This window comes from Rattus norvegicus, chromosome 20, assembly GCF_021556685.1.
Source record: "Rattus norvegicus strain SHRSP/BbbUtx chromosome 20, alternate assembly SHRSP_T2T, whole genome shotgun sequence".
Classification (NCBI taxonomy): Eukaryota; Metazoa; Chordata; class Mammalia; order Rodentia; family Muridae; genus Rattus; species Rattus norvegicus.
In genome coordinates, this window is record NC_141553.1 from 44404125 (window position 1) to 44432121 (window position 27997).

Genomic DNA, 27997 nt, shown 5'->3' on the forward strand with positions numbered 1-27997 from the left:
CAAAGATGTGTGTGTGTGTGTGTGTGTGTGTGTGTGTATGTGTGTCTGTGTGTGTGTGTGTGTGTGTGTGTGTGTGTCTGTGTGTGTGTGTGTGTCTGTGTCTGTGTGTGTGTCTGTGTCTGTGTCTGTGTCTGTGTGTGTGTGTGTGTGTCTGTGTCTGTGTCTGTGTCTGTGTTCCAAAACTCACTCAGGACCTTATTTCTCGATGTATTTTGTAGAACACGAGGCACAGTCACGTGATCAAAGAATTGATAAGGAATATTAGCAGTGCAGATATTTTCCTTTGGAGTTGTACACCAGCATGCACCACCACGGATTGAAAATACCTTAAGCTGAAAATTCTATGCAAAGAGCTGTCCTATCCTACACCCAAATTTAGCAGCTACAGTTTCTAGAAGTTGTTTCTCCTCATGTCAGTGTGACCAACTTAGAGAAGCTGCTTGTTGTCTCTGCCCAGGATCTTGGGAGAGCCTCATTTCGCATGTACATAGTACTAGGGAAAAAAAATCAACCTTCCTTCATAATTTGAGGGCTCATTTCTAGGGCATGCATATCACCCTTGAACCATGGGAAACTCAGAAAATTGTCCCGTTGAACCATTGTAGGCAGGGATGGTCTGTATTGGAATGGGAGCCCATTAGGTGTCCCTGATCTAACCTGCTTCTTGTCAGTGCTGAGAATAGTAACTAAAAGACCAGAAAACACTTGTGATTATGTGGAAGGAGGTGCTGTGATAAATGCCACTGGGCACATAAAGTTATCCATGAATTATCTCTATTCTCCAGGAACTTGACATACAGTAGAAAGAAAATGTAGGGCATGCATTTAAACAAAGAAGTACTTGAACTAAGTGAAAACATAGTGCATATGTCAAAACTCAGCATATCACCAACATTATGTTTTACTGAAATGTTTTTACATGCACTCCCCTTGCTTGTCTGTGGGTTTCTTCATGGCAAATGGTGGATCTTCCTAGGACCAGAATTCTCAGGAGTTTTTGCTGGTTTTGGCCTATATAAGATGGAATGATCAAGAGAATGAATTTGGTCTTGAACTGGAATCTTTTATCTCCCACTCTCTGTAATCATAAAGTGGTATACAGAATTTATTACTTGACTGAGATATTGAACATACCAAGCACCTTTTAAATTTGCCTCTCTCTCACACACAGATGACACAAAGGCAAAGTTATTTTCTGAGAAGAACCATGCTACAAGTTCTGGGAAAAGGAAATAGAATGTAAGGCACGCATGTGCCTTAAAATTTCATGGGGACACACAGAGGGCTCTACCAATAAAGGGGCTTGACATACCAGCCTGGAGACCTCAGTTCAATAGCCAAAACTCCTTAGAGAGTACAAGTACACAATCAACTCCTTAAAGTTGTACCTCTGCAGTTGTGTAGTCACAAAGCAATCATGAAATCATGTAAGAAGGATCTTACTTCCTATAATGCCTATGATCCAAGTTTTACCTCCTGATAGAAAAGCTTGATGAAAATATGGCACATGAGTTACTTCAGAGGAAATCACAACCAGAGAGGGAAACTCCAGTAACTGGATTTTACTGTTGGGTCCAGGATCCTGGTTTGCCCTCATCTACACTTTAGAACTTTTTAGTGAGGTTTTCACAAAAAGATATCATTTTTGTTCTCTTAGGACATTCAGATAGATGGTCCGTTGTGGGAAAACCAGGACAATCTCCACTAATAAATAAGAGGAGAAAAGAGGAGTGGAAGAAATCGCTTGGATTCTCCAAGTTTGGGAGAAACCGAATCAAAGGTGTTCTGTCTTTGGCAATCTTTCTGAGCTTCTATGTGGAGATGTATGAGTGTATGTGTTCCGTTGTTTGGGATTAAGTAAATACCTTAGTGGGTCCGAGAATGAAAAAGCAAAGAAGTCCCACACGCTAGCCACATCTGGGAATGTGTGGGGACTATTAGGAGCAGAGAACAAGTGAAGACCTGCTTTCTTCTCTCTTTTGGTTCTTTCTCTCTTACTCGGATTTTTGTGCTTTGCTCATATCATGATGATTGTACTCAACGACTCTCATGATAGATGGAATACATTATAGTTTTTGAAGTTCTTACTGGTGGGCTAAGGCTCTATGAGCATTTGCATAGTCACAAAATTAAGACTCTGAAACCTTGTTTGTACACTTACCTTTCCTTTGTAGAGGAAATTATAATGTAATTTTTAGCGTGTGGGGATTTTTTCCTGGTTATTTAAAAAATTTTTTTCATTGATTCTTTGTGAGTTTCACATCATGCACCCCAGTCCCACTCACTTCCCTTTCCCCTCAAATCTACCCTCTGCCTTTTCAACCCCCACCAGAATAAAAAATGCACAAAGAAAGCAAAACAGAAAACATTTCACAGTAGAAGCTATAGCATGTCACAGTGTGTCCCACAGTATACCCCTCTGTCCACACACATTCTCACTTGCAAATGTTCATTTTAACAAGTCATTGGTCTGGTTCAAGGTCTCTGGCTTCTGTGACACTATCAGTGGTGGATCTTCACCGGGACTCCTCCCAGTTATCCTGTTGTTAACCTGTGTCATTGAGATACTGCAGTCTTGAATAGGCAGGAATCACCCTTTCACTTGCCCCAATAGTTCACAGATGGTGTAGACTGTGGAATGGGCTAACTCAAAGCCCTGGATCTGGGCCTGGGCGGCAGCTCAGCTAGTCAACATGGAGGCTATCCCTTATACACACCACCAGGGTGAGCTTTCTAGCATTGTTCCAATTACACCACCCAGTGCCAACATCAATAGAAGGCAAGGTCAGCTCCCCACTTCGCTCTCATGCTCTTGGGGCTAGGTCACCAGGACCCATGTTTTCAGAGCCAGCTCCACTGTGCTGCCCAGTCAAGGCATGGAACTCCCCCTCCAAAAATCATCAGGTGGTGAAGGGCTGGACCAGCTCTCCCAGTTTTGAACCCTCATGGCTGGTTTACCGATGCTTTCAACATCAAGGCCGTCTCCACTATTATGGAGAGCACTTCTGGAGTTAACTTTGGCTGACTTCTTGTTTGTGATTAATCATAAATGAGTCTGCCGACATTGGTCTTTGTTTTTAATTAAGAAGGGTGCAATGCCCTGCCAAGTTCCTTCACTTATGCATATATCCTTGAAAGACTGTCCAAGCCTGAAGGAAACTGTCTTAGTCAAACATAGATACTGTGTACTATAAACTTGACATGTAAGCATTTGTGGTTGTTGTTTATTGTTCAGGAATTGGTCATGCTTTCTGTTGCTTGCCTTTAAAAGACACGGAGAAAAGAAAACTTGCTTGCTTGTGTGGTATTAACAAGCAGCCCTCCCATCTCTGTGTCTTGCATCTTCTTTCTGACTTTCCTATAATCATCCATACTACCCCAGTCATGGTTCCCATGTTGACTGGCCTATCTTGACTACTGGGGGAAGCAGTGAAAGACACCAATGGAAATGGAGTACTCGGGAAAAGTGAAAGTGTTGGCAGTGGTGAGTAACTTTCAGGAGTAAAAGACATAGGAAAACATCGATAATAAGGAAGGTCTGTAAAAGTAAGGGAGCTCAGGAAAAGTAAGGGAGATTGGAAAAAGTTAAAGACAGGAAAAAAAAACAGGAAAAGTTAGGGTAGAAACAAGCAAAATGGGACAGGGAAATAGTTGCTTACTTTTTGTACATATGCCTAGAGCACAGGGAGCTAAGATAAGCCAGCAGCAGTTGCTTAAGTTTTTTGTAGAGGAAGTGTGTCCCTGGTTCCCTGTAGAAGGAACCATAAATTTAGAAACCCGTATAAAGGTAGGATAAAAATTGCATGATCGCTATGATACCCATGAGTGTGAGAAAATTCCTGTGGATACTAGTAGCTTGTGGGCTTTAATTAATGACAGCTTGTGCTCTAGACACAAGAAAGAAAAGGTCCAAGTAGTGTTAGATCTTGTAGCAGTGATTACTGATAAGGCTAAATTAAGTAAAGATAATACTATCCAGCCTACTGCCCCTCCTTTTTATGAGGATGATAAAAAGGCTATAACAGCACTGAAAGAGGAGCCTCTTGATACAGGAAGAAGAAGATTTAGAGGAAGAAGCTACAAGATATCACAATAAGGATTGACTTTTGCAGGCTTTTTCAGTAACTCATGGATATAAGCATAAGGATGAGCAGAAGGAACAACTTCAACATCTATACAATGTCTTAACCATTTAATGGAAAACATTTAGGAAAGTTACAGACTAAAGGAAAGGATGATGATGATGATGGTGGTGGTGGTGATGATGATGATGATAGTGATGGTGAGACTATTATTACACTTAGTATTATAGTAGGTCTAGATCCATATATGAAGAGAAAGGATCCTTTAGTGGTGTTGCACCCTAAGATGAGGGAAAGGCTTTGGCCCTCAATAAAAACCATTATGCTCCCATTGCAGGCAGGATTGCAGCATGCTTTGGACCAGGGAAAGGATATACAAGGATTTCATTTACAATGCCCTGTATTTGAGGAGCAGGATGCACGGGCCAATCTTGTTAGAATTCATCAACCTACACTTTTTAAACAATTGAAGGAATTGAAAGCTGCATTTGCCCAATGTGGGCATACTGTTCCTTTCACTATGGCTCTAGTTGAGAATTTAGCTACAGATGCTTTACTTCCTGATGATTAGAAACATCTGGCTAGAGCTTGCTTAAGTGGAGGTGATAATTTACTTTGGAGAACAGAATTAGATGAACATTATCAAAGAACTGCTGAACTAAATTCCCATGCTAGTAATGCTGGGATAAATTATGAAATGCTGGCTGGAGAAGGACAATATGCAGAGATATCCCAGCAGTTAATGGGGTGCTTACCTACAAAACAGATGCTTCATCAAGACTTATCAAAAATATGACAAGGGCCAGATGAGCCATTCAAGAATTTGTGGATCAACTCCTAAGAGCTGCTGGCAGAATTTTTCATGATTCTGATGCTGACCTTTCACTAGTAAAGCACCTAGCCTATGAAAATGCAGACTGTTTGGCAAGAAGCAATTTGGCCACATAGAAAGAATGGAGATATTTCTGAATATATACCTTTATGCATGGATATAGGACCATCATATGCATGGCAAAACTATTAAACAGATTTTGTTTCAGCAACAAGAGCCTTAAAATTTTCATAGACATCCCAGATCTCCAGGGAGTTGTTTTGGATGTGGAAGAATGGGGCATCAATTAAAACAATGTTCGCAGAAGAGAGATCATGTAAAGCCTAATATTGCTCTTATAAAGAATCCAGGATTGTGTCCCAGTATAAAAGAGGAAAGCATCTCACTAAAGAGTGCAAATTCTAAGAAGGATAACCTTTGGGAAACAGGAGCAGGGACCAGTCCCAGTCCCTAGAACAATGCTATGCTGTAACACAGTCTGTGCCACAGTAAGAAAATTCATTTGAGACCTCTGTTGAGCCACCCCAAGTATCACAGAATTGGACCTTGGTCCCTCCACCCATACAGTACTGACCCCTGAAATATGTATGTATATAAACATTGCCTACTGGTGTCCATGGTCCTATCCCACAGGAAGCAATAGGCTGATTCTTAGGTAGAAGCAATACCACCCTGAAGGGGATAATATTAGCCCCAAGGGTGATTGATTCAGATTATGGAGGGGAAATAAAAATTATGATCTCCTCTCCAGGAACCATATTTGTGTTACAACCAGAGCAGAGAATAGCTCAATTGCTCTTATTATCCACAGTAGATACACATAATAGAAGTAAAATAAAATATAGAAGGAATTCTGGTTTTGGATCCTATGATACCTATTGGGTACAGACTATTTCTTCTCAATGGCCAGAGCTTATTTTAAAAATTAATGGGAAAAAATATGGTCTTTTAGATACTGATGCTGATGTATCTGACATCACTGCCAAATGGTGTCCTGGTGCCTGGCCTAAACAGGCAACTATGACTCTAACTACAAGGGACAGGAAATAGTCAAAGCCCTGAATAAAGCAGTGATCTCCTACACTGGGAGGATTTAAAGGGGCATATGGGGCAATTTCAGCCATATATTGTTTCAGGACTCCCTTTCAACTTAAGGAGGAAGGGATGTTATGAAGGAAATGTGTGTTATACTGTTTAGCTCTAATGATGCAGTCAAACAACAAATATTTAACCAGGGGTTTCTTATCAACAGGAGGTCTAGAAGTATGGTGCCAGGGCAGAAAGGACCCTATTATACCTAGAACTTGGAGATCCCAAACCAGGTTGGGTTATTTTCAATAGAGGTCACTGACCAACCTGCATACAATGCTAATAACATTTCCTAGATCAATGATTCTCCTGTATGAGTGGATCAGTGGCCTCTTGATGCAGAAAATATGTAACAGCTTGTGCAGGAGCAACTTGACAGTGGTCATATTGAACCCTCCAATTCTCCTTGGAACTCTCCTATATTTGTGATTAAAAATAAATCTGGGAAGTGGATACTATTACAAGATCTAAGAAAGGTCTGTGAAACTATGGAATTAATGGGAGCTTTACAACACAAATTAACTATACCCTCTTCTATTCCCTCTAATACTTGTAAGATTATACTAGATATAAAGAACTACTTTTATATCATTCCCCTTCATCCCCAAGATTGCAAGCTATTTGCCTTTATTGTTCCATCTACCAACTTTAAAGAACCTATGAAGAGATACCATAGGAAAGATTTACTACAGGGAATGGGTAATAGTCCCACTTTATGCCAAAAGTCTATAGCTCAAGCAATTGCCATTTTTAGATGTTTATATTCACATGTGTACATAATTAATTATATGGATGGTTTATTGTTAGTCTACAAAAATAAAGGTTCTTTGCTGCAAGTCTACGTCTAATTATAACAGGTTTTGAAAAAAAAAAGCAGGATTGGTTACTGCTCCAGAAAAAATTCAGTGAGTCCCCCATATGTATTTATGACACCAAATATATTGAAAATATTTTACCTCAAAAATATAGCTGAGAAAAATAAATTAAAAACTTTAGATGATTTTCAGAAGGTGTTAGGAGTTTATAAATTGGCTTAGATCACTCTTAAAGATAACTACAGGAGAATTAAAGCCAATATTTGATACTTTAAAAGGATATTCTGATCTTTTATCTCCACAGTCTATAACTGAGGAAGGACATCGAGCATTATCTATAGTTGAAAGGGCTATAGAACAACAAATACTTCATTATTTTGAATATGCGAGGCTATGGAGAGTTTATATTTACTTACTTTACATACACCTAATGTTGTGTTGTGGTAGAATGAACCCTTATTCTGGATACAATTACTGGGTCTCTCTTCGTAAAGTATGTTGCATGTTAGCACAACTATCTAGCTGAGAATCATGAAAATAGTTTGGGAATGATCCCAATGAAATCCGTGTGTCTTTTGCTAAATTGCAAATTGATTGGGTCTATCAAAATACAGATGTCTGACCTATGTTTTTGCCAATTTTTTTCAGGAAAATTTGATAATGCTTATTATTGCCATAAATTGTTACAATTTGCTAGTCTTCATGAGTTTGTATTTGCCCATAATTTGAGTATTACTCCTATTAAACAAGTGGCTTCAGTATTTACTAATGGATCCTCTAATGGAAGAACTGCATATATTAGATTCAAAAAAGTTAACTTTGCAATTTGAATTTGCATCTGCTCAGGTCATTGAATTAAAAGCTGTCACTGTTGCAATTAAGTTCAAACTTTTAATAGTAGTCTCTTTTTAATTTATATACACATAGCCAATACATTGCTCCAGCTTTACAAATACCAAATTCTCAGCACAGTCAAATTTCCCAATTGTTTCAGCAAACTCAACCTACCATGAGGAACAGGAAATATGCATGTTATGTGGGGCACATCAGGGTTCATGCTGACCTCCCTGGCCCCTGTCTATGGAAAATTCAGCAGTAGATGCATTAATTTGTGTTACTGCTATTTCTCTAACAGTTTAAACTTTCTAAATAATCACATGTTCTTCATCATCAAAATGCTACAGTTTAAGAAGGCAATTTCAAATTTCTCCAGATGCTTCTTGAGCTGTTGTTAAACAATGTTCTTCTCAATGCCCACAACATCTTTCTCTACCCCATTAGGATGTGAATCCGTGAGGACTAGTGCCTAGTCAACTTTGACAAATGGGTGTTACTCATATTCTTAACTTTGAGAAGCTAAGGCATATACCTATCATGATAGATAAACATTCAGGATTCATATGTGCATCTGTCTTGACAACAGAAGCTATTAAACCTGCTATTACTCATTGTTTAAAATGCTTTACTTTTTAGGCTTCTCTAAAATCATAAAAAATGACAATGTCACTGGATATATTTGTAAAGCCTTTCAAACCTTTTGATGGCAATTCAATATTGTCCAAGAAACAAAAATTTCATATAATCCACAAGTGCATGGAGCTGTGGAGTCATGATGTACTGAAACAACAAATGCTGAAGATAAAAAAGGCAAAGTAAACCCCCTCTCCCACACACAGCACATAACTATCTTCATCACGTTCTATTTGTTTTTAATTTTCTGATCTTGGAAGCAGCAGGTAAATCACCTACTGTGTTCCGGCATCCTCAAACCCAATATGATTTTGCCTGTGTGCTTATCCTCTGACAGGATTATGGCATGGGCCTGATCTAGTATTAATATAGGGAAGAGGGAATGTTAGTGTTTTGATATTTTGATTTTTTTTGGGTTTGTTTTGTTTTCGGGATGTTGAAGGAACACAGTGGCTGCCAGAGTGGTTGGTGAGACATGCTAACACTGCAACAAAGAATGATGCTGGACTCGATCTTGCTGAGTGTCCTGATGATTGGTGATGTGGAAGCTGAATTGGAAACTTGTTCCTGACCTACCTTTGCTAAATCCTTCTGTATGGTCAAGGCCAGGGGTACTTGTGACCTCTAATAATACTCTGCTATTAGGATTCCCTTGGTCTAAGAGTAAAAGGTATTAAAAATTGGAGAATTATAATTCTATGAGTCAGGGCCTGCCTCTTTATTTCACTAGAAGTTGTACCAATACTGGAAGTATTTCTGTATACCATAAGACTTAGAAGAAGAATATAGTGAAAAGCATTAAGATGAGAATGCCTATATCCCAGACTGGACAAGCTGCCTTGACTCAAGTGTTTAGACATTGTGGGTAAGAGCTGTATTTTCAGATGACAACCTAAGACAGGAGCAACTTTATGCTCTGTGACTGATAAAGTGCATATTATGGATAAAAATTATGGGTAACATTCTCTCAGAGATGAAATGCAAACTAAGACAGAGCATGCATGCCAGGATTCATGTACCAATGACGGGTAAGGTCCATACTTCTTGAGGAAATTCCTAAGACAGTCACAGTCTTTCTGTGTCAATAGCTGAAAATGCTTTGGCTTGTGTAGATAAAAAAGGGGGGGGGCATATGGGGAACACTTCCAGAGTTGTCTTGGTTGACTTTGTGCTTGAGATTAATATGAATGAGTGTGCCAACATCTGTCTTTGCTTTTAACCAAATGTTCATTATATCCTGTCAAGTTCTTCTGCTTATGTACACGTCCTTGAGAGACTATTTAAGATCGAAGGAAACTGTCTTAGTCAAACATAGTTATTGTGTACCATAAACTTGGCATGTAAGCATTTGTGGTCATTGTTTATTGTCCTGAAATCAGTCATGGTTTCTATTGCTTGCCTTTAAAAGACACTGAGAAGGTAAACTTGCTTGCTTGTGTGTTATTAACCAGCAGCCCTCCTATCTCTTTCTCTTGCTTCTCCTTTCTGCCTTTCCCATAATCATCCTCACTCCCCTAGTCATGGTTCCCATGTTGACTGATTGGTTAGCTCCAACACACTATGTTGCCCAGGCCAGGTAGAGTGTTCCATTCTCAAAAGTTCTATAGACAGTGAGGAGAAGGGATTATTTTCCTGCTCTTATGACCTTTGGGCCAGCTTTCCTCACTTCAGCAGGTAGAAAGGGGTAAGGTGGGGCTAGGTAGCATTTGATAGATATTGTTTTACTGGTATGTAGCTTGATATAGTTAAATAATCTTCAGTGAGAATTTACTATATATTTATTTTGTTTTGAGACAGGGTCTCACTATATAGTCCTGGTTGACCCTGAACTTGCTATGTAGGGCAGTGTGAACTCAAACTCATAACTGTATGTACCTCCTAGATGCTGGGATTAAACATGTTCACCACTATACTCAACTAACACATTGTATGTAATAAAGCATATCTAGAATCCACAACAATCTTATAAAGCTATGAGTACTATCCTTGTCTTAAAATAACAAAGCAAAACGATTTCATTTTCTATAATATTCACCTTATGGAATTAATTTTAAACCTCATGCTATCCATAAACTTAACATCTAGCAAAGAAAATTGGTTTACAAACATGTATATGGTTATATATCGTAATAATGAGAGAAAGGAAAGGAAGAGACCAAGTCAGCATTTATAGGTATGGGGTGTGAGGCACCTGGTCATTAGAAGACCTCCCTAGAAGGAGCATGCCTAAGCAGAACGTGACCTTTTAAGGTTGTCCTTCATTGAAAAATTTTCTATCCTTTCCAGAAGGAAGTTCCATTATTTTGCAAAGACAGATTTCAGTGTTTTTTCCACATTATGCTAATGGTAGAATTTTAATTTGTGAAGGACCACAGTTAGATGAAGTATAGATTTGATAATAATGAGGCTGCTGGGAAAAAAAATCACTTAAATATTTAGGGCTAAGTTTTCCTCATTTATAAAGCAAACAGGCTCACTCATTGATTCTGGAATAATATCTTTTCCATACTGAATGCCAAAGATACCTTTAAATCAGACCAGCTATCTCTATCAACATTGTCATCCTATTGAGTGTCATAGCCTAGAGATTATAGTCAGTGTAGAAGCAGTGTAGCTAGGTATAAAGGGAGCTGGTCACATGGTGAAAGCTCATTACATTTTGTTTTTATCATTGTCAAGACAGCAACATTTTATATGCTCGGGATATATTTACTTAAATATAGTCCTGTAGAGACAGTGACAGTTGATCATCAGTGACATCAGGGAGACAATTTCACCCAATGCCTGAAACATGAAGACTAATAAGCTTATTAGATATTTAATTGCTGTCCGTAGAAGTTATGCATACAGAGCAAACCAAAAGGAAACAGCAATAAACAAACACACATTTCCACTGGGAAAGGCTAAAGACTGAGAAGTGGCTCAAAAACATCAGTCCTTGAATTTGTATTTTCCAAGAAGTCAGCCTTGTTTAAAATTCATTTTTTCCATCTATAGCATGAGGATGATGATGGTGATGGTGATAGTGATGGTAAAGAGGAGAAAGAGGAAGAGGAAGAAGAACAGAAAGAGGGAGTTGAGGCAGATGAGGAGAAGTAGAGAGGAAGGTGTGTGTGTGTATGTGTGCATGTGTGCATGTGTAATATAGTTCTGTAGCTTAAATACAGAAGATCTTTCTTTTTTTTGAAAAATTAGCTCCAATTTTTTTCCTTAAAAATCATTAGCATATCTTCATTGAAATGATGGGTTTCATCAGGACATTTTCATATACATATATATGTATATATGTCATTACCTCTCTTGTCCCTTTTAACCTCTCCCCTCCCCTCCCAACCCCTGAAGAGTTACTCTTCAGCTTTAATGTCACATATATATTACTTGTCAATATGTATTTACTATATCAGTGTATTTCTAATTATATACAACAGATACATATGTAATATATACATTATATATATAACGTAGATTATACAAATTAAAAAGAATGTAATAGTTCTTCCTGAGTCTGGCTTATTTTGTTTAATATGATGTTCTTCAGTTTTATCCACTTACCTGCAAGTGAAATACTTGTGTTTTTTATGTCTTATGTACTGGGCTTCCTTTATGTATCTGTTGGGAGCACAGAGGTCCTCGAACTAACAGAGAAGCCCTAAGATAAACAGAAATATTAATCATGCAGGGTATCTCCTCAATAGAGGGGATAAAATCAAATACCTGCATTCCATACAGAAAGCCGAGAGTGGATTTTGTTAATGAACTGATAATCTTTTTGCTATGTGTGGAGGCCACCCAATTAGAGAAGATGGATGAAGCAAAGAAGTGCAGGTCTACAGGAACCGGATGTAGATCGCTCCTGAGAGACACAGCCAGAATACAGCAAATACAGAGGCGAATGCCAGCAGCAAACCACTGAACTGAGAATAGGTCCCCCGTTGAAGGAATCAGAGAAAGAACTGGAAGAGCTTGAAGGGGCTCGAGACCCCAAAAGTACAACAATGTCAAGCAACCAGAGCTTCCAGGGACTAAGCCACTACCTAAAGACTATACATGGACTGACCCTGGACTCTGACCCCATAGGTAGCAATGAATATCCTAGTAAGAGCACCAGTGGAAGGGGAAGCCCTGGGTCCTGCTAAGACTGAACCCCCAGTGAACTAGACTATGGGGGGAGGGCAGCAATGGGGGGAGGGTTGGGAGGGGGACACCCATAAGGAAGGAGAGGGGGGAGGGGGATGTTTGCCCGGAAACCGGGAAAGGGAATAACACTTGAAATGTATATAAGAAATACTCAAGTTAATAAAAAAAAATAATAAAAAAAAAGAAAGCCGAGAGTGGATTTTGTTAATGAACTGATAATCTTTTTGCTATGTGTGGAGGCAGACATCACCCACCCACCTTTTGCTATAAAGGCAGACCACACCCAAATTCCTCAAAATAATTATCCCAGACTCTTCCTTCCCTAGACCATTACCCATCCTTAGGGAAGATGTACTTGACTTTCACATTTACTTTAAAATGTCCTGCTCTCCACGCTATTGATCAGAGACCACAACAGACTCTAAATCTTTTAGCTATAAAGACACCCTCATGGTCACATATACATTATAAAGTAGGTTCTATATAGTCACACATTTACTTTATCGTGCATTGGAATGATTGTTGCCTGGCAACCTTTTCCCAGATTCTACTGTTTTGTAAATATGAGCCACCTGACATCAGATTCCCCAAAATCTGATCCAGGTTAACTAAGTTAATCTGTACCTGGGTATTCATTCTCGTCCCTTAATGTGATTCACTTCCTCTTCTGATTCCTTCAGGGGACCCCGTCAGTAGTCACCCAATGATTGACATTTAGGCTGATTCCTTGACTTGACTCTTATGAATAGTGACATTGTTCATAATAACATGGATGTGCTGGTGTCTCTGTTGTTCACTGACTTCGATTCTTTATAGCAGAGAGATCCTTTGAAAATTTGATGAGGACAGTGGAAAAGAGTGGCTGTTTGAAGACCTTCTCATGCAGTTAATTACTTATACTCGACTTTCAGCACTAAATATTTTCTCAGTATTATCTATTGACATAAATTAAAATGCCTAGTTATATCCAGAGGACACTGTTTTCATTCCTGACCTCCTGCTCTTGCAATCTTTCTGCGTTCTCTTCTGTAATGGGCCCTGAATTTTGACAATGGGGTGGTCATAAATGTCCTACTTGTAGTTCGGTACTCTATGGACACTTATTCTATCACTTTGACATGTCGTGAATATCTGCATGGCGAAGGCCATTATCATTTTATCTGGCAATAAAGCTGAGCTAACAAATCTCACAAGAACAATTCCGCCATTTAGTTCAGTCTCTTCATCTTTGAAATTAATCTCTATATTAGCAATCTTCAAAGACCTTAAAATTGAATTCATGTACAGAGTAGCATTATGGACTGTGGTGTAGAGTACTGCTCAATTTTCCAACAAATGTCCCCTGTGTTTGCCTGTCCTACAAGGCAATAAATAACAGGGATTTAGACTGCTTCTTTCCTCATTGTCGAATTAAACACTAAATTTGAGTGTTGGCAATCATCTGGAGGTACAGTGATAGGAGCCATAGGTTATTTACTATTGGAGTCCACTGAAGTTTCTTCAAACATTTGCCTGTTTTACTGCTTGTTTGTCCCTGAATATTTACTTCTCTGTAGCTTGCTTGATCATATCTGACCTATCTAAAGTTCATACTGTTTAAATCATTCATTTGGAGTTGAACAGTAGAGCCAAACTCTGCACAACCAGTCCTGTCCTGTTGCCTAGCACCATTCCTTAAAAGACCAAGGGAAGAAAGAACAGAGAAGTCCCTTTATCTTCATTAATTGGATATAAACTTCAAACTTTCTACTTGTAATCCTTTGTATTTTACTGTGAAAGTCATAGAGGAGTGTTAAATCCTGCTCTTATCCCTAGAAGGTCGTGTATGTTTGTATATTTTTGTTATCTTGACTTAAGTTTATGAACAAACCATAGAAGATGCTTCCTCCCATAGAAACTTCTAGTGTACTGAATTACAAGCTGGGAAAGTTGGAGCTCATAGTCTTCAAACTTTGCTCTCCATTTCAGTTTTCTCTTATCTCTGAAGGACACTTCACATAGTAACCAAAGTATACAGACTTCCGTTTTCTGTCTACATGGCTCATGAAGGGCTGATACCTGCTCCTGGCACTCTTGTTTGCTCCCTCTATTGTCAAAGGAACTATAATCTTTTCCTGAAGCTCCCCATTAGATATATTGTATTACACTTGGGTAAACTTCTCTCATGCTTGGGGATGCAGAGAAAACTAAATGGGAACCAAAATGTTCGAAACTTAAAGGATCACATTCAGAACTTGTGCTTTCCTGCCCACTGAATGATGTTCTATAGGAAAAATTCCTGAAGGTCTGAGAGCCTCAGCTTCTGCATCTGCAAAATGGAATGCTGATACTGCAAAGCAATCAGGCTTTACGTTTGTTTCTTTGTTTGTTTGTTTACACCCCAAGTGCTGCTCTCTCCTGGTCCCCCATCACAGAGTTCTTTCCCCATTCCAGCCCTGTGCCCCCCACCAGGTATACTCCCACCTTGGGGCATCAAGTCTCTGCAGGATTAGGCGCATACTGTCCCACTAAGGCCAGACAAGGCAGTCCTTTGCTGCATGTGGCATGGCAGGGGGAAGGCTCAGATCACCTTGTGTATGCTCTTTGGTTGGTGGCTCAGTCTCTGGGAGCTCTCAGGGTTCCAGGTCAGTTGACAGTGCTAGTCTTCCTGTGGGGTTGCCATCTCCTTGAGAGCCTTCAGTCCTTCCCTTAACTCTTCCACAGAGGTTCCTTACCTCTGTCCAATGTCTGTGGGTATCTACATTTGTCTCCGTCAGTTGCTAGCTAAAGCCTCTTAGAGGGCTAGGCTCCTCTCTGAAAGCACAACGTAGCATCGTGAATAGCGTTAGGGATTGATGCTTTTCCAGGTGATGGGTCTCAAAATGGGCTGGTCACTGGTCAGCCATTCCTACAATCTCTGTTCCACCTTTGTCCCTGCATTTCTTTTAAACAGGACTAATTCTGGGTCAAAAGTTAATCAGACTTCTTGATCAGGTGGTTGATGTTAGCAGGGTAGCCCCACACTGACCCTTGGGGATTGGGCCATAACTGCTATAGAGCAATGAACACCACAGCTATGAACTGTTCTCCCCTGTGGACCCCAGGGACTCATCTTTTATTAGACTCCAGGCAGCCTAAGAGGCATCATGGTTGCCTTGCACATGGTTCCCCAAACCTTCGCACAGGATGCTGTACTTAGCTGATATTCAGTTATATCAGATAGCTCGGGGCTACTGTAAAGCTACAAATGGTCTAGGAGGAATGGGCTCAGCACGGTGAAGGGACTGAGCAGTTCCAAGACCAGACTCTGCAAGGCTTTTACCTTAGCTGAGCAAGATTCTACAAAGCAGGGTGATTGATCAGAATAAATGGCAGGTTTCATGTGATGTAGGACCAGAAGGTGATCCATTCTGCAGTCATTCACAAAATAAATCAGAGAAAGAGGGACAAGAGATGGGACCAGCTGCTCTCAGGTCTTTAGACATTTTAAACAAGGGGAAACAACCCAGTCATCACTGATTAATCTTTGATGATTTATCCTTTGGACATTAGAAAGGGAATTTTAAATGAAATTAGTTGAACTCTCATGACCTTTTGCTCTACTAAATCATCAAAAGGAGTTAGACCTTGAATTTCAAAAACTGCTGGGCCCATCAATTTTCCAGAAGTTTGTCAAAACATTCAATATTTTGGCAAATGAATGTTAAGTGAAAGTGTCCAAGAAAAAGATAAATATCAAATCAAACAACATTAAAAGCGAGCAGTATTGGACAGGTTCAAAAAGCCATTTTCTCCTCTTGTAGATCTACGTGGAGAACATTCCTGGGTTTGCCCCCTTTTAACATTATCAGTAGATTGTCAATACGGTAATACATTCTGGTATTGCCGTCAATAGATCCTAAAATTTTCTAGCCTTATGCTTTATTTGTAAATTATTGCTTGGTGATAGAAGGAAAGGGCTGACCTATGGACCATCAAAAATATCAGGTTGTGGGTGCTAAGAAAGGGGCAGGGACAAGAGTCTTCATTCAATAGAACCATGGTCTCTTTCCTTTTCCGTGTTGATATTGTTATGTCTAGAAATGCTATACATGGATTCAGGTGATATCTCACAGCTCACAGAAGCAAACAAGGTAGAAGACCTCTTACTCCAACAGCTGATGCTTGTCTGTGGTGTTCAAAATAGCTGGAGCATTGGAATATCTGACAATAAACCCCTTTATCTTGAATCTACTTGGATTTGTTTTACCTAGTTGAAAGCAACCTTCTTAAAAATGGAAGTAGGCTTTCCTAAACTCTGCACTCATGAGCCCTTGTCATTAATACATTTTTACCTGCACTGATATATAGGTACATAAAATAGGTATCCAAATCAACCATTAAAACAATTCTTTAATATACCTGTAATTTTAACATTTATTAAAGATGGAAGTGAATTTACATAACAATAAGATAGGCACATTTATTCATTTTTTACATACAGAATCAAATCTTTGCTGAGTATTAATACATAGAGCATCTTCAGTGTTTGTATAATTGTCAGTGCTACACACACTGCTTAGTATCAACTCATAGTATAAATAAAACTGTAGAAGTAGGCTTAGGTTCATTTTAGAAATCATTGGAAATTTGGAAATTCTGTCCTAATTGCAAGTCAATATTAAGTTAAATGATTTCTTTAAAAAAGTGTGTGTGTGTGTGTGTGTGTGTGAGTGTGTGTACATGTGTGTGTATTTGTCAGTGCATGTGCATGTATGCCTCCTAGTGTGAGTGACCCCAGAGGCGAGAAGAAAATGACAGATGTCCTGGAGCTGGAGTTACAATTTCTTGAGAGGCATCTGATGTGGGTTCTAGGAGTCAAACTCAGGCTCTCTTGAAGAAGAGAAAGCACTCTTACCCACTAAGCCTTCTCTGTAGCCCTTCATTAAGTTATTTTTAATGAAACTCAAGTATGCACTTTTAAGATAAAACATTCCAATACAAAGTTACACTAAGTTGATGCTTCATGCTGAGGAATGACAGTGGGGAAACATTAAACCTTTGCTTTCTGTAATTAAACCATTATGTTTCTAGCAGAGTGGAACATTTCTCATGTACAGTAAAGTCACTGAAATAGTCCCAGTCCCACTGAAATAGCTCAGAGTAGGCATGTACACTGCAAAGTGAGCAGGCTGTGTGATCAGGTCTGAAGTTGCAATCAAATCACAAGAACCAACATAAACATGTACGTCTAGGAACAGTTTCAATTCATTACATGTTTTATTGTGAATTGAGCTTTGGAAGATGGTATGCTTGTAAATCTTTTACTGGTGACAACTTCTTCAGGATTCCCACATTCAGTCAAATAATTAGAAGCTGCATCCTCAAATAAATAAATCTTATTTGAGAAAGACTGAGGAAATTGTTGCCTGGTACGAGTCCAGAGCAAAGTCTCAGAAAGCTACTTTGGAGCAGATCTCAAATGAGAATGAATTCCACTCCTGGCATTGTGTTAAAGCTTCAGTTTGGAAGACTCAAGAGCAGAGAATTTGTCCGGCTTTTCTCTATATTCTACTTCCTGTTACAGAAGAAAGTGTGTGAATACACACAGATGTGTACACTTGTGCAACTTAGGTGTATAAGCTTTTTTTAGAAAATAATTATCTGTCTTGTGTTTTTGCCCCTACTCCGTCCTCTTGTCCCCTTCCCCCTCTCTCCCCATTTCCCTCCCCCATCTCTCTCCACATGCTCATGGCCAGCCTCTACTCCTCTACTCCTCTGCCCGCCCTCTGCCTTTCTCTGTCTCTACTACTCTCTCAACGCCCCTTGCATGCCCTGTATTAACTCTATTCTTTACTAAAAAAAAGTAATCATTTGAAGTAAACATTTAGACTATTGACCTAGCATCAGTGTGAGAATGGATTGAAAGTACGAATAAACTGGAGGTAAGGGAACGCTGGTAGCAAACAAGGGGTGACTACAAACCGAAGGTTTCATAGAAAGCATACTGGGAAGGGAGGAAATAGGATGTGCTAGCAAGATAGACTTGACAAATGATCTGAAAGAAGGACAGGTAAAAATAATCAATCAGATTTCAGTGGATGATTTCAATCCTGGAAATATGAGTTGGAGAAGCAGTGATCTTGTGCTGTGAGAAGAAGGAAAATAGAGGAGAAAATATTCCTGGATTCCACTCAGGGGTACCATTGTTTTCTTGGTGGTTTCTGTATTAATTTGTTACTTTATAGATAACAAGACCAAGTTCAGCAACATGAAGACTCATTTAATGAATGGTGTAATTTTTTTTAGAACCTCAGATTTCCCATTGGTCTTTTATCCTATGCTGTCTCTACCCTAGACTATGCATGACTAGGATAAGAAAAAGAAACCGGGCTTCAGGACAAAGAGAAGAAGCAAGTCACAAATTTTCCACACAGATGGGAAGTAAAGAAAGTTATATTGAGCTTAAGAACAGACCCTTCTATTTACTTCTTTATTTTTGTTTATTTTTTTGAGACATGATGTCACTGTCTAGACCAGTTGGCCTTGAAATCACAGGATGCCTCTGCCTTATGAGTATCAGAATAATGAGGATTTTAAATGAAGAAAAGTAAGGTATGAAAGTGAGGAATGGAAGGAGTACACGAGGCAGTATGAAACAAGCCAACTGGGAGGAGGATCCGATAGGGCAGTTGGACTGCAAGCCAACAGAAGAATATATGGATTGAGCCAGAGTTCATCGTGCTGCCACTTAAGAGAATAATGGAGTGAACATCACAAACAGGTGAGTATTGTATTGCGGGACACTAGAAAGACACTAGCAACTACTGTACATGTCAGGAAAACATGAGTCCATGAAGCATCACAAAGGCAAGACAGACAAGAAATGAGGATCTTTTCCCTTTAGAGATAGGAAAGAAAGAAGACAATTTGAAGATGCTTTCATTAAGGGGCAAAAGAAGCAACAGTGGACAGAGAGACAGGTAAAGAGAGAGACAGGAACGGGAAGGCAGTATGTAGTGAGCTCCCAGAACGTACAGAAGGCATTAGCTACTGCGGAAAGAACCAGGCCTCCTACCTAGACTAGGAAAAGATAGGCAAAATTCAACAGTCTGATGAGTAGAAAAAAGCTGCTATGTAATCCTGAAGAAGTGAGGGCGAAGACTGGGAGTTTGTTGACATGCTGCAACTTCTTCCTGCAACACTTGATGACTCTGGGGGCAGGGGGGACAGAACTTTGGAGCCACTGGAGTTGACAATTAGTGACCATGTACATAGTACATGGCAGAAGCATCCCCAAATGGTATTGCAGTTCATTCTCTTGCTCCAAGTTCAAAGGGGCACTGGTTTTGGGCATAGACTCTGCTTGAGGCTCCATTCTAACTCATAAAAAATATAGCGTCCTTGTAGTATAATAATATTTTTGGTATTATAGTAAGATATTTGACTAGAGATCCTTAGAGTTTGGGAGTGTGAATTGTCAGATGACACACAGTAGAGGTGATGAAAGGATAATGACAGAAACTGGTGAGGTAGAGACGACAAAGCGGTATTCCCCTGTCTCTCTTGGAAGAGAGTTCTGGTTCCAGGTTCCTTATCTCTCCTCTCAGATGAGTACATCAGTTTGTATTCTATAATCCAGGACATGACCGACACAGACAGGAAGCACCTGGACACTCATGAGTGAGTAAGTAGACAGAGCTGTCCATACTCCTCCCGGTGTCTCACCACAGTTTCTGTCCCAAAGTCCTTTTTAAAAGCACAGAGACAAAGCAGTTAGATGCTTTCCAGTTTCCTAGACCCTCTTGCCGTATAGCAGTTTGCCTTCTTTCTTAAGCTTCTACTATGAATATATAATAAACTCCTTTCTAAAACAGACTCTCTATGATCTGTGAATCTCATCATTTAAATTTATAAGACAAAAGTCCAGAGGCCACTGACTCATTGGGAGTTTTGTATGAGTATGATTATCTGAAACTTTAACTCCTTAGTTAAAGCCCATCTAAGGGATGAGAAAACATCTCCTTTGAAAGCAAAGTTGTCCATGTTTCCTATATCTTCAAAGACAGTGATGATGATGACAAATATAGTCACCACACTAGAAATAGCATCTGTTAGTACTACATTTTATCACCCAGACATGGTTATCCCTGTCATGGGTCACATACTAATCCAGTCTGCTATGCATATTAATTTGTTTAGTCTCTTCAGCAGTTCTTTGTAGTCCTTATAGATTCTCTGCAAGTCTACAGGGGAAAAGAAGAGACAATGAATTCAATTATCCAAACTTAAGAATTAATAATGGAGCTAGAGTTCAATCTAAGTGATCTGGATCCAGATAAAAGATTTTGAAAATAGAAAGTCATAGTTTGCAACATGTTCTTACAAGAAAAATAGAACAGGCTCTACATGCCTTGTGAGAGAAGAGATATTTTGAGTTTATTCAGTGCTGATTACTTGAAGTACCTGTTTTGCCAACCCTCTAATCTTACTAGGCTCTTAATAACAATGTACATTAATCATGCTAATGCCTTTTCTTTGATGACAATCAAAAGCTTCCACCTTTATGTACTTCCATAAAGAAACTAAACCTCTGATGCTTCTCTTTAATGTTCATTTCTGTGAGCAGCAGCATGTGCTGGGAAGGACACGTGTTATAATGAGTGGCTGCTAGGAATAAGAGGTGCCAGCCCATTGATATATCAGGAATAATGATTAAAGTGAGAGGAAAAGGTCTATTGAAAAGTCAGAGAAAATGTTTTACTATATTTTAAAAATGTGGCAGGAATTTTTAAATATTTTCTTGGTGTCACCTTAATGATCCTCACTTCTACTAGCTGTTGTCGAAAAAATGCAGTCATATTTCATAGCTAACAGTGTTGTGCTGAGAGTAGCATATGGTAATAGGTAATATTATTGGCTAATTTGACTGTTCACACAACCCACAGTGCCTGGTAGGAACCCAGCACTCTCAGTTATGTAGTGGCTTAACAAAGACTATTTGTGACATCTTTTAATTCAACTGGTCTTCTAATTCAACTAGCTACTTTTTAGAGTTGCTATAGTTCTACCTAAGAATTTGTTGAGAAGAAAGGCCAAAGACACCAAGTCCAGATGATATCAATTACTGCAGATACAGGAGGCACATCAAGATGCAGTCTGGGTTTCATATTCTAGAACAAGGAATTGGATAAAGACACATGGAGAATCACAAATGGAGACAGTTTGTTAGATCCACTTTTAGGTATATAAACAGGCTGGAAGGCTGGAAGGGATTGAGTTCAGCACTTAAACAGCAACTATTGTGCAACAGATGGAGCTTTTAAAGCCACATAGTGAGGAACTGTGGGGTCATTTGTACAACCCAGGCTTTCTTGTTAAATGCTGTATTAGAGGTCTCATAGGTCCCATCAAGGATTCCAGCCTTAACATGGCAACATGTTTTTTTCCTATGCTAACTTTTCAGCCTTCATGTTAGGACTTCTGGATCTCACTCTCCACTCTACTTTCCTGCTTCAGCAGGCTTTTAATATCATTAAGATGACAACCAAAACTGTTTAAGAACCTGACTTTTTTCCGTTTTCCAGTTGCTGAAGCTATCTATAGTTCTGTAGCACTGATGCTTGGCAGACTTAACGGTCATGCTGACATCAGCACTGACAACAGTCAGTGCACTGTTGTAGGGCTTTGAGACCCTTGTCAGATGTGAGTAACAGATTATATTGTCACATTCTACCTGTCTCATCCTATATAGTGGCAAGCCCAGATCAGCATTCTATAGCACAAACAACAATGTATTGACACTATGAAAAAGTATCCTTTCACTTTTAAAACTGTCTATATGCTTTTAAGAAAAGGTTTGGTTAAAAAATAGCTATTGATTCAGAACCACAAGAACTAGGGAATAAGCAAGAAAAAAACAAAACCAGTGTGGGAATCTGTACAGCAAGACTGGAGACATCAACATCAGCCCACACAACAAATTCAGGGTCAGCTGTATTTTCAGTTAATAGGACAATCTGGACCTAACTGAAAGAAAGTCGATTGCAAACTCATAGGGTCTCAGAAGTCTGAAAACTGCCTAGACTTTTAACAGCATTGCTGCCTCCTGGATGTGTTTCAGCTTTCTGTTAAGGTACTTTATTTGAAATCTATCTGTTACATTTTTCTTCTAAGATCTTTCTGACATTTGTGTTGAAAAATAATTTATAGATTAAGAAAAGACAGGAGTCTCTGACATGAGCCTGAAAACATATGAGATATATTACTTAGACAAACTGGAGAGTCTGTTGGCTTGCTCATTTTGTGATATAATGGATAAATACATATATTATGTTTCAGAAATGTCCTATCTGGCATACTAGTACAATGTAAAAATTACTTAGTACAATGTAAAAATTACTTATGTCTATAGAGATACTGGTATAAACAAAGGTGTTTAGTTATGTTTGGGAACACAGATATTTGTCATTGGGTTATGTTGAGTATAAGACTTTTGAGTAGAAGCTAGAAGGGTTGAGATCCTTCTAGCTGATGGATGGAAACTCTAAAATTTTCCAAATGTATTTTTATTAGCATAATATCCAAAATAAGCATGTCTGTGAAGTAGATGTGCTATGTCGTTTCTCCTATCCCTCAGGTTTGTGCTTGGAATTACTGCTACATTTCTAGTAAAGACAAAGGCCTATCTTGGCTATTAACGCTTGATACTTCACAATTGTGACCTTCCCTCCTTAAGGTTTTGGTTTGGTTTTTTTCATTACAGAGGGTAAAATGTAAAGTTTTCCCATATCTGCCCAAGAATCTGCAGGACTTGTGCTCCTTTTCCTTAAAGGAACGCTTCTGATTTCTGCTCTGCAAGCAAATAGGCTTCTTTCAGTTTTAAAAACTCTTCAGGCTCTGTCTTCCTAGTTCAGGATGCTATTTCACCCAAATGATTTCCTTTTACTTAAATGTCACATTCTCCAATATTGTCCCTAATTGTTGTGTGGGGATCTCTGCATGTCCTCTCTCAACCTATGTGTTTATGCTGTATTTTAGCAACTACTTTTCTTCCTTAGTAATTCTTACAGTGCATTTATTAACCTAACTGTTATCCTCTCTATTTAATTATGAGCTATGTCAGGTGAGGGGCCATATGCTCATTCCTAAGCTTAGCAGAATGTGTTAGACATGGTAACTATTGGACAATGGTGAAATTGATGGATCCTTGAGCTTAGGAAAGAAATTAAGATAAATGTGCCACCAAGGTGGCATAGGGAGACAGAAAAACAAAACTGTTAGATGGGTTGTATTCAGATTAATATATTTCATAGTAGGTCAAAACAGTGGAATGTATGTCATGTGGCCTATGATTAGAAAGACTGATTTGAAAAGTACACCACAGATCTGATTATAGTAGAAAGATAGTCTTCAGAAGATCAGTAAAAAAAAATGGGTGTGGGAGGATGACAGACACTTAGCGAAGCATGTGGGATAAGGAGAAGTGTGGATTTAAATGCTGAGCATATTTACACAGATAAAACTTGGTTTTTTCTTAGAAGATGATTTAGTCAAAACAATGTGTTTGAAAGTTATCAGAGGAAGCAAAGTAAAGGGGTTATTTACCACAGTTCATAGTCTTAAGGAGGTTGCCTTCCAGATACCTGAGCATAAGCAGTAGGGCTGTCATTGCTTTGAGGGTTGTCTATTCAAGAAAATTGAAGAATTGTTTTGTTACTTTTCACATGCTTAAATATGTCCCAATACAGAGTCACACAGAACCCCGTGTATTTGGGTTCCAAATGGAGTCTTGTGGAAGAAAAGAGCCAAGTTTCATGTCTTTCAGGAAAAGCTGTCTCCTGTAATAGAACACAGAATCTTGAGCCACAACTACCAGGCCTACAGAAGGCTGTGTAAGATTCCCACTAACCACTTAACCTGTTTATTCGGATCCTGAAATTGGAAGTGACTTTTATTCTAACATAACTAAAGACTTCCAAATTAGGAACTGCTTTACAGACCTTGTGGGGTAAGAGTCACCAGCACTCTGGATCATCGTCTTTCCCCAACAACTATAGCACGCTGTCCCTCACTTTCTCCTGAAGTCAGTGGAAAGGGATGAGCTGATAGAATGGATGAACAAGAAGAAAGCTAAGAAACTAGGACCCAGCAGTAAACTCTCCGTCCCAGGAATGGTGGTGCCGTACTAGTATAACATGTTGGTTTTGTGCTTTTTTTTTTTACATTTAAAATCACTAGGGGATGGTCAGCATCAGACAGCTAATGTCATTTGGGTTTCCCTGGGATGTCTATGGAGCATGGCCAACTGGAGAGGAGGAGATATTCCTATTATGTCATCATTAATAATAACAAACTGATACATATTTGGCACTAAATGGATCCTTACAGCGTCGGCATGAAGGACTTTTTAGGGTCTTGAATGTGATTAACAGACTCCAGAAAACTTCCCAAGCATGTATTTATCACTACTTTTGATTACACATCAGAGGACTCACAAGTCTTGTGAAATCTCTCCAGATGAATCAATCCATGGACCCAAGTAAGAGTTCAGCCCACAAAGTAACAACTGAACTTTGCCTGTTAACACGGTGTGTTTTCCATTTTATTTTGCTTGGCTAGTTTAATTTTATTTGTAGTAAGATTGTTTTGTTATAAACAATCCTGGAGAGTCTGGCATGGGACTAGGAAGAGTTTGAAACAGCTTTTCTAGTCCTCTTACTAGCTGTTGGGTGGGCCCCTTCCATTTCTAACTTTGAGAAGCCTGGGTTGCTTGTAGATGGGACCTTGGAGTCTAAGAGTAGAATTTAGGAGACTTTATGATGCTTTCCAGCCCAAAACAAACTCTTTTATCCTGACCTTTAACACCACACACACACACACACACACACACACACACACACACACACACACACACACTGCTTATCACATTTTTGTGGGTTCTGCACAGAAGAGGAGAACATGCTGGGGTCTCAGACATCTTCCAAGCATGTCAGACCACCACAGAACACAAAGATGTAAATGTGAATTTTCAAAAACATGAAGTCTTTCTATTCAAATGCTCATCTTGGAAGTATGGTATCAAAATGAGGAAATCTTATGTCATGATAGAGATTTCCCCCAATTTTCTTTTTTTTCTTGGTGACTAAAATTTGAATTCTTAGAGAAGATGAGTATGACTATACCTAGTGTAAAGGTATGACTATACTACCGTAATGTTACTCTAACTAGCAGAATGAGGTTTTTTCTTTTAATATGCTTGGTTTTTCTTGTCTTCATCTTCATCATCTTACTTTTCCTATCCCTAATTGTTAACACTGCCAGATAGAACAAAATATTTTGAAACTCTAACAATCAGTAGCCCCCACATCAAAGACCAGGATTCTTCATATTCATCAATGGTATTAACAATTAATATTTGGATATTAGCTGTATATCTTGTTACTAATATATCATTGACTCTCGAAGATGGATAAATATTTAGAAGGCATTTTGAAGCTATGTTGTTTCTTTATCAAAAAAATAAACTAATGCAGGTTGGTTCTTTTATAGAGCCTATGACTTCTTCGATCATAACAAAGAAGTTAAGGTTATAGTATTACAGTTGAGTTTACTTCTGTGAATATGCCTTAAACCATGTTAGACAATGTTTTGTTGTCCCATAACATTCATACCAGTATTGCACTAATGGGAGAATCCTGCCAGTCTGTTCACCATTATAGCTCACAGGGCTTAGAGCTCGGTAAGAACATTGGTGACTATCTCCCCCTACTCCCACTTCACAGCCCGCACAGAACTTTACAGCACTGTAGATGCTACCCAGCAGGTAGAACGTCCCTGATTAGCAGGAACTTGATTTCTCTGTCTGAGACCAAACTGTGAGGTTATTCTTAGCAATAGGGTCTTAACACTAAATTATTCTCGGCAATGGAGAGGAATAACAATACCCTATATAGTTTTGGGAATTCTGAGATCCCAACCAAAAACCAGAAGGGAGATATCCTACACGTATCACTGGGCTCCTGTGGTGCTAAGAAGTTGGGTGTTGGATTCGAAGCTATAAAACGAAAGGAACAGCGAAGAAAACATCGAAAGCAGACTAGCATCACATGACCAACTTGTAAGGCTTTGCTCTGCAAAGGACAAATCATTTGCACTCTGAGTAGAATTTTACTATAATTGCTTGAAAAAGAAGTGCTGACAAGAAAGAGGGAAACGCGGACTTGATTGTGAGCCTGAGCTCAATACTCTTAGTACAGTATCTCCGATACAGTGCCAGATGTGGAACTTGCCTGTGCATGAGGAACCCACAGAGACCAGCACAGTACGATGAGTGCCCACCAGGTTTGAGAAATGCTTGGTTTTAATGCAATGGTGGCTACCTTTACGCCAATGAAGGTTTGGATTTTCTGTCAAATGTCATTTAAAACTGGACCACCTTGAAAGTGATTGCATAATACAGAAGCTTCAGAGTAACTGATCCAGAGGCATTCAATTTAATCTAGAGTCACTCTTAGACAAAACATAGGCATTCGAAAGTAACAAATTTCATTTTCATCCTGCTTCCCTCCCCTTCCTCTCTCTTGTTCTGCTCCCTCGTTTTCTCCGTGTCCTCATTTATAGACTGTCTTGTCCTCATTTTCAATCTGTCCTCTTTTTGTCTTATCCCACTCACTTTTATTGAAATTTAAGAACAAGATTCAGATGGCTTTCGATTTAGAGGACAAGCATACTCTTTAACACACAGAGAGAAGTGTAATGCAACTATATAATATATTTGACTTTATCCTGGATATTTTAGTGGAAAAAGAACCAGGAATGGTTTAAGGTTCGGGACATTTGTCCTTGTCTCCCTCACACCCACAGTGACTCGCTCAGATCCCACTCATGTGAAGACCCATTTACATTTGTGTGTTGTGAGAGTTCATTACTCAAGTATCTAGGTGTTCCTGGAAGGAATCCCCAGTATAAAAACCCAGTACTGCAAAACACCAAATTTCATTCAATAAAAAAATATTTCAGAGCACACTATGTACAAGACATTGTACTGAAGGCCTAGAATAAAAACAAACAAATTAAACATTATTTCAGCTACTAAGGAACTTAAGATTTGACCTACAACAAGCCAACGTAAAAATAGTTTTTATTAAAAAATTAAATGTAGTTTTACTGTCTATTATTCTCTAGTATTTTATGGTCTTGCTTTTATACAAAAGTTCCTTGGCATTTATTATCTTTATATTTCCTGAATTTCTGAGCTTCTGGTACACTACAATGTAAAAGAAATGGTGTCATTACTACTTGGGATATTTTTGTAAAACAAAATATTTTATAAAACAGAAGTATCCCCAGACTTGGACCAGTTGATAGAGTGAATTTGTACAAATAGACCCTCAGTGTAGAAGATTGAGTTTAACACTGACACAAGGTCCAGTGTTGACTGACAAATGATAACAAGGCTTTGTCGTTTTTCAGTGGTTCAGCAGGGGGTAGGGACACGGATCCCAGGGAAGGCATTAAAGAACCAGACAGCTGTGGGTGGTGTCACTGAAGGAGGCTTTCTAGAGCTTTCTTTTAACTCTCCATGTAAAATAAATATATGAATCCAAACAACA